Genomic DNA, 7956 nt, shown 5'->3' with positions numbered 1-7956 from the left:
CTGTAACTCATATAAATAAAATAAATATTTTTTAAAAAAGATATTACACTCTTTCTTTGTTATGCTATCAGCTTCCTATTGTCGCATTTAACCTGACCACAAACTGTGGCTTAAAACAACAAAAAGACAAGACAGCCTTGAAAGTCAGATGAGTCTCTCTGAGCGTAAATGAAGGTATCAACAGGACTGCCATCACTGGAGGGATTTGAAGGTGGGATGTGTTTCCTTGACTTTCCCAGCTTTTATAGGCTGTCTGCATTCTCTGCTCATGGCCACTTCCTCTAGTTTCCAAACTGTAATGCTGGACCATGTCCCTTTACACTCTTTCTTTCTCTGCTGTCTCCCTCTTCCACTCTGAGGGACCCTTGTGAGGACCTTGGAATCACCACAATAAACCAGGTTAATCTCTTCTTTTTTAATGTCAACTGCTTTGGAATATTAATTTATTCTGATAACTTTAATTTCCTTTTATTAAGTAAACTAACATAGTCTCACAGTTTGAAGGATTAAATTCACTTTACTACAGTGCAATTTAATGTAATATTAATAGTTTGTGTGAAGTAATCATAAATATCTCCATTCAAATATTATTTTGAAAAGTTAATTAAAAAATGAAAATATGTCCAGTAATTAGTATTTTTATACTCATTTTTGACTACCTAATTTTTAATAGTTTCATCTCCAGTTCAAATCTCGACTGCATGCTCATTACATCTTTCTGATCATTATTCCCATCCTATTAAATAATAAGATAGAAGAGAACAATAAGAATTGTGGCATTGCAAAAAATGTTTTAACTTTCTGGAATACTTATAAGTGTCAAAGCATTTTGTCATTTTGTTTCACAACAATCTTTTGATATTTATATCCTATGCATTTTTTAGAATACTTGCAACTTTAAGTTTTTGGCATTATTGACATGAAGTTATACATCTGATCAGCCTTTTTTTACACAGACTTTACTTTCAGAGTCATTTTGGGTTCACAGCAAAATTTATTGGAAAACAGTGCAATTGCCTGAATATCCCAACCATGTATTACCTCTCTAATATCAAAGACCTCTCCTAGAGTACTGCATGTGTTACTAGCAATGAATTTTCATTGACATATCATTATCACCCAAAGTGCATAATTTACATTAGGGTTCACTCTTCATTTTATACATTTTACATTTTGTAGGCTTCAGCAAATGAATAATGACATCTATCCACCATGTTAGTATCATTTAAGTAGTTTTTCTGAACTAAAATTTTTCTGTTCTTTACCTATTCACCCTGCCCCTTCTCCCATCCCTGGTGACCACTGGTTCTTTTGTTGTCTCCAGAATTTTGTTGTTCTGGGCATTTTAAAATTGTATTTTAGAGGTGAGTTTACTGATGCCTGACACTCAAGCCACTTAGTTAAGTGTCTGCATTTAAATTAAAACAAATATCTTTTGATTCCAAGCACTTTTTAGCCACATTACTTTACCAAAAGATGTACAGTAGCATCCTAATACTGTTGGATCACAAAGACTGGAAGTTATTTTATGTACAAATTTAAAATTTTTGCTTTTCTGCTTTAATCTGCTGTTTCATTGCATTTCTATGTGTGAGATAGCGAATAAGCACAGAATTGAAAGCAAGAGTTTGCTCAGTTTTGTCACTCTGTTTCAGCTGTATGAGACCTAGCCATACATCTGCAATGTGTATAAGATTTTCATTCACTAGAATTGTGTAGGATGTGTCCAGATGTGATGGATTCGAATTCACTTTGGAAATAACAAAGTTCCTTTAAATATAACAGATCATGTAGTTATTAGGTGCACATGCCCAGTTACTCATCAACAATGAGTGAAGTTATTTTAGGAGTTAATTAAGACAGGTTATTGATCAGAAGCTCAATATTACACAAAAGTAACCTACATAGAGTGAAATCATTTCTAGAAGTTACCACTGGTCTGCCCTGGTTCCAGCTAATGGTCTGTCCATCTTGCCTTTTCTCCTAAGATAATCTTAAGGTTAACAATCTACTTGAGCTTTCAGACGTATTTTTCGAAAATTATTTATGTGTAAGATGTTCACTTTTCCTCTTTTTTATAAATGTCTAAAATTTCTACTAATTTGATGGCATTAAGATTACTTTGAGTCATCTAAGAAATAAATTCTGTTACCTGCAAGTGTTGATTTATCTTGAAAAATTAAGCTAGGAATATGCTTTAAATATGTATTTAAGCTAGGAGTAACCTTTGAATGTCAGATGTGAACATAAGTTTGGTATTCCCTAACCATAAAAAATGACTGATTATAATTTTTAGAAATATTATAGAATGGGGCATTAAAGTTTGGATCATAGATCCTACTAAACAATGATTTTTATGCTTTTTAAGTTCGAATATTCCATAAACTTCACAACTTAAACTAGTCTTCTATTAAGGCACTGACACTATGAATACAACTATGTAATTACTTTGAATATATTTATGTAGCCTTTATCTACATAACATCAAGAAAGTGAATGATGACATTAACTCTGTGAGTTTGTGGCCCTTAGAAGTCAGTTAAAATCAGAACAAGACAACATCTTTTTGAAGAATTTCTATTGAAATTTCATAAGTGACACCAGTTGTGATTTGTATAATAATTAATCTTATTTGGAGATTAATTGGATTAGCAATATAAAAATATTTATTAATCAACCATTTGCCCCCTATTATTTTATTACATAATTCTAACAAGGGAATGTAGACTTTTATTTAAAAAAAAGTGAATCTTGATTTCTTCACCTCATAAATATTTCCCTGTAACTATATAACTTTTCATAATAAGTTTTACATTGTTCACAAAAACTGTATCAATTTAGTATGCACTTGTTCAAAGCCTTTTTAGAATAGCCACTATGGTATAGGCATTGCACCAGGTTCTAGGGACAAAGAATCCTAAAAAGTTGTTATCAATACATTCAAAGTCTAATGGTAAGGGAGAAAACCAAAAGAGTATCATTGAAACACATGGTATTAGCTGAGATTATTCAGATAGATCCAGTAAAATGAAGGTCCAGAGAGAAGACACATAACCAAACTCTTCTCCAGAAGGATGTCAGACTCATTAACCTAATGAATGAGTAAATGTTAATCAGTCAGTGTTATTAGTGGTGGGTGAGAATTCCCAAGTACAGGAGACATGGACAAAACCATTACTTAAGAAAGGCAACCTGGCATTTTGCAAGAGATAGAATTGACACATTAGGGTGGCTAGAATACAAAATGGAAGAAAGAGAGATGAGAAAATTAGCTTGCAGTTGTAAGCAGGGACAAATTGTGGAGGTGCTCTTATACCTTAATCAGGCATGTACACCAGGGGAAATGACAGATAAGTATTAATTAAGAAAGTGAACTGGCCAAATGTAGATAGACTACATTGGTGGCTATAAGACAGGAGCATTATTTCATGGAGAAGTATCACAATAAGGAGTCATTTTGATGATAAATTCAATGAACATTTTTCATGTACAATGGAGTGATTAAAGAAATTAGTATATCTTTACCTTCTCAGCAGTGAAAAGCTAATATTGATTGAGGTTTTGCCTGTTCTTTGTCAGTCACTGACCTAAATTCTGTATTTACATGAAGTTGGTTACCTAGTGAGGTAGGCACTACTTTCACAGATGAGGAAATTGAGGCTAGGAGAGGGTATGGAACTTTCCTCATGGCGCATGGTCAGCAACTGCCAGAGAGAGGGGTAAAACCCAGCCACAGATGATGTCAACAGTAAGGATGTGGGAGAAGTCAAGCACAACATCTAGCTCCAGCCAAGCTCAGTGCCACCATGGGAGGCTGAAAAGCAACAGGCAAAGCTCATTTTAGCTGTTAATTGTATACCACGGATTAACTATTTTCTTTTTATTGCCCATTTTTTCATTTTTCTAATTTTTATTGTAATTAATACTACATTAAACATAAGTGTGCATTTATAATTCCATATTTTATTTCTTTAAAAGAAATTAACACATGATTTTAATTTTTAAACCAATGTATATCAAAGTATTAATTTTTCCAAAAAGCTTATTTACATTTGTTACTTCTTCTTTTCCTTCTTTTAACACCTATATTCTGACATTCTGAAAACTTAACACAGTACAATATAGATATCATCCTGGAGGCAGGCATATGGCCTAGTGGATAGGGTGCTGCCTGCTATTTCTGCATTTCATAGTGAATGGAGTACCTGGGTTTGAGTCTTGGCTCTGTTCCTAAATGATTACAGAATCTTGTTAGTGAGGACCATGGGAGGCAGCAGATGATGGCTCAACTAGTTGGATCACTGCCACCCACGTGGGAAGCATCTACAGTGCTCCTGGCTTCCACTTGGCCCGGCTCTGGCCTTCCCAGGCACTAGAAAAGTGAATCAGTAGATGAGAGCTCTTTTTGTCTTTGTCTTGCTCTCTTTTCTATCTGCCTCTCAAAATGTAATCAAATACATGACATTATAGAACATATCTTTATTGCCCAACCTTTTAAAAATTTCAGTACATTCATAGGTTATTTTTATAGTCATTAGGGAACAACTACATCACAGTGCAAGAAGGGCCAAGAAAGCCTCCTCTGAAAAGAACAGATGAACTACAGAGATGCAGCAATTCTTAGTGCTTCTCAGATCCCAACTACAAGCTATGACAAAATAGTACCTTTTGAGAATCTCAGGATTTTAAAAATTAAGAACAATGTCGACCTAGACTGTGAAGTCTTTAAAATTAGGTTTTATTTAAACTGTAAATAAAAAAGAATTAATTTCAAATAATAAAACTTGCAGTCATATATATTAAAATGCACAAGAATTTTTTAGTTCATTTTTTTTTTCAGGAGGGAGGAGTTTACACCCAAGGGAATGATTCATTAGCTTTAGTTGAAATAATAGCCAATCTTCTATTATTCTATCCTCAACAACTTAAATTTACTTATTTTCGAAATCAAAAACTTGAATTTGTGAGCAATAAATAATTGCATTCTGTAATTTTTATGGCCAGTGAGTGTTTTCCATTAACTGGTCTGCTTGTGTGAACCTCACACATCCATTGGCTTGCAGCATTCCAATTAGCTCTCTTCTCAGTGGCACCTTGTCACAGCACTTCCTCTGCCCTCTACCTATTCTCCTTGACAGCTCACAGGAACAAGTAGGCTAAATCAGGACACCAATGACTCATAGAGACTTGAGACCTCTTACAGTTCTTCTTACTTAGAGTATGTCTAATGACATTGTAACATTCCCTTTTCTCTTGTTGTTAGGAGAATCTCTAGCTCTAAAAAATTATCTGCTTGTTAGATGTATTGGATATATTTTTATTACACTGAAATGTACATTCTATATAGAGACTCTTGGGGCTTATTCAATCACCTGATGAAATAGACCAAAGAATACTGTCAAAATGCATCAGATACAGAGTTTCCTTTCCTGAAAGGTTAAAGTACTGCATTTCAACAATTTTTCTATGTTTCAATGGCAATTATTGAAAATACCTTTTCCCTAAATCATATACTACTTGCATTTTGTGCTAATGTTGAAATTATCCTTTGCCATCTCTTCAAACAGATATAAAATTTCCTAAAATTTTGGGAAGATTTTAAGTTCTTTCTGTTCATCATTTTCCTTATGTGTAAAATGGTAATGAAAAAATTACTACCTCCTTACCACATATGGTACACTGCACTATTGGTCTCAATCATTCATCATTTTCTATAGCCATATACACTGTCATGTAACTGCAGAAAACTCCCACTGCGGACACCACTTAAACCTAGGGACTTGCCTACTTTGGTCTTGTTTTGACCAATAAAATAAATTGGTGGTTTGGTAGTTTTACAGCCTGGGCTTTTTTTTTTTTTTTTTTTTTTTTTTTTTTGACAGGCAGAGTGGACAGTGAGAGAGAGAGACAGAGAGAAAGGCCTTCCTTTGCCGTTGGTACACCCTCCAATGGCCACCGCGGCCGGTGCACCGTGCTGATCCGAAGCCAGGAGCCAGGTGCTTCTCCTGGTCTCCCATGGGGTGCAGGGCCCAGGTGCTTGGGCCATCCTCCACTGCACTCCCTGGCCACAGCAGAGAGCTGGCCTGGAAGAGGGGCAACCGGGAAAGAATCCGGCGCCCTGATGGGGACTAGAACCCTGTGTGCCGGCGCCGCAAGGCAGAGGATTAGCCTAGTGAGCCGCGGCGCGGGCCCCAGCCTGGGCTTTAAGAGAGCTTTGCTGTTCTCATTTACCCTATCATGCTTTTGATATAATCAGTAGATTACATGTAGTCCAATCCACCAGTTCCAGATATAAGATGAGAGGCACTTGGATAAGAGGCATCTCTAGACAACTACAGACACACAAATGAGACAAAATGAAACAAAAGTAATTCAATATAGATCAACTGAATATTCAAGAACAAATCTCAAAGTGTATAGGAGACTTGTTTTTAAATTATATACTTATCTTTGAATACTACTCAGATTCTGTGAGTTGTTACACAGCGCTTATGTCACTATAACTAACCAATACAAGATGGTTAGGTGAAATCTATCATGTGATGTAAAGTGCCCAAAATAGTACCTTGTACATAGAACATTATATGCTCTACAATATTACAGCATTAATTAACTATTTGCATTTATCCATCCAGAGTACTAAGAATTGTGTTTTACAGTGGGAAGTTTAAAAAACTTCTATTAGTATATTGATTAAATTAATTTAAGGTAAAGTGCTAGGTTCTTCATCCTAGTTTTTAAATCACAAGACAAGCTTTTAATTTCTCTTTCCACTTTGAGTCTTCTAGTGGTTAATAAAATGATCATAAAAGGGATTTCACTTTGTGGCCTAAAATAGGATTCTCTTTCATGACACTTTTTTTTTTAATTTTTTTTTTTTTTTTTTTTTTTTTTGACAGACAGAGTGGACAGTGAGAGAGAGAGACAGAGAGAAAGGTCTTCCTTTGCCGTTGGTTCACCCTCCAATGGCCGCCGTGGCCGGCGCGCTGCGGCCAGCGCACCATGCTGATCTGATGGCAGGAGCCAGGTACTTATCCTGGTCTCCCATGGGGTGTAGGGCCCAAGCACTTGGGCCATAGCAGAGGGCTGGCCTGGAAGAGGGGCAACTGGGACAGAATCCGGCACCCTGACCGGGACTAGAATCCGGTGTGCCGGCGCCGCAAGGCAGAGGATTAGCCTACTGAGCCATGGCGCCGGCTTCATGACACTTTATTTCCTTTAAAATGCAAACAGAAATGCCTTAATATAATGTTACACAAAAGAAAATCCAGAAATACATGAGAACAGTGACATGCAGAGGTCTTTGCATCTAAGTTAAAAGCAAGATCAAAATTGAGGCCTCTGGCCTTCTAATTCAGTATTAATGCATACTGATTTTAAAGGTATGCCCCTTTCCTCCAATTCATTCACAGTGAGACTGAACAGGGAAGTATTCTTAATAAAACAATGTATGTTGGGGAAGACAGACTACTGAAAACTCCTTTTAAGTGATTTTGCTACAGACAGCATAACTGATTAATAGTAACTAGCTGGATACTTTACACATCACATAAAGCATAGTTTTATGCCGTGGCCCTGCTTTTTCAGGCTTCTTCCAGTTGATGACTCAGAATGGAGGTGGGGGAGGAGTGCCAGAACAGGAAAATAACTTACTGTCGGACATTTCTTCTGATCTTTGCTGAAGAACTTCACATCAGCCAGGACAGCACTGGCTGGGAACTGTTCTTCCTCTGTCTCTTCTACAAGTGTCACACCTGGGTCACTGTTTGAAAGCTCTAATTGTCTGCTTTGCTAAATCCCCTTTACTCTTACCAAGTGTTTTCCCTATAAATATTGCACATCCAGTGCTGCATTGATGGCGTCTTCTTAAAAAATCTGAACTGACATACTCCAAATAAATGATTCAAACGTCTTTTGATCACCATCTGTGTTTGTCTGATATCAAACCTAAGAATA

At 36.2% G+C, this 7956-nt stretch overlaps 1 protein-coding gene across 3 annotated transcripts in view; it reads right to left on the bottom strand.

Moving 5' to 3' along the window:
- NEGR1 (neuronal growth regulator 1) overlaps positions 1–7956 on the bottom strand; it is a 941547-nt gene that overhangs the window by 820258 nt on the left and 113333 nt on the right. The window lies entirely within an intron of this gene.

The sequence above is a fragment of the Oryctolagus cuniculus genome, chromosome 7 (genome assembly GCF_964237555.1).
Source record: "Oryctolagus cuniculus chromosome 7, mOryCun1.1, whole genome shotgun sequence".
Lineage (NCBI taxonomy): Eukaryota > Metazoa > Chordata > Mammalia > Lagomorpha > Leporidae > Oryctolagus > Oryctolagus cuniculus.
Note: the sequence above shows the minus strand (reverse complement) of the source record. Positions and strands in the feature narration are given on the sequence as shown.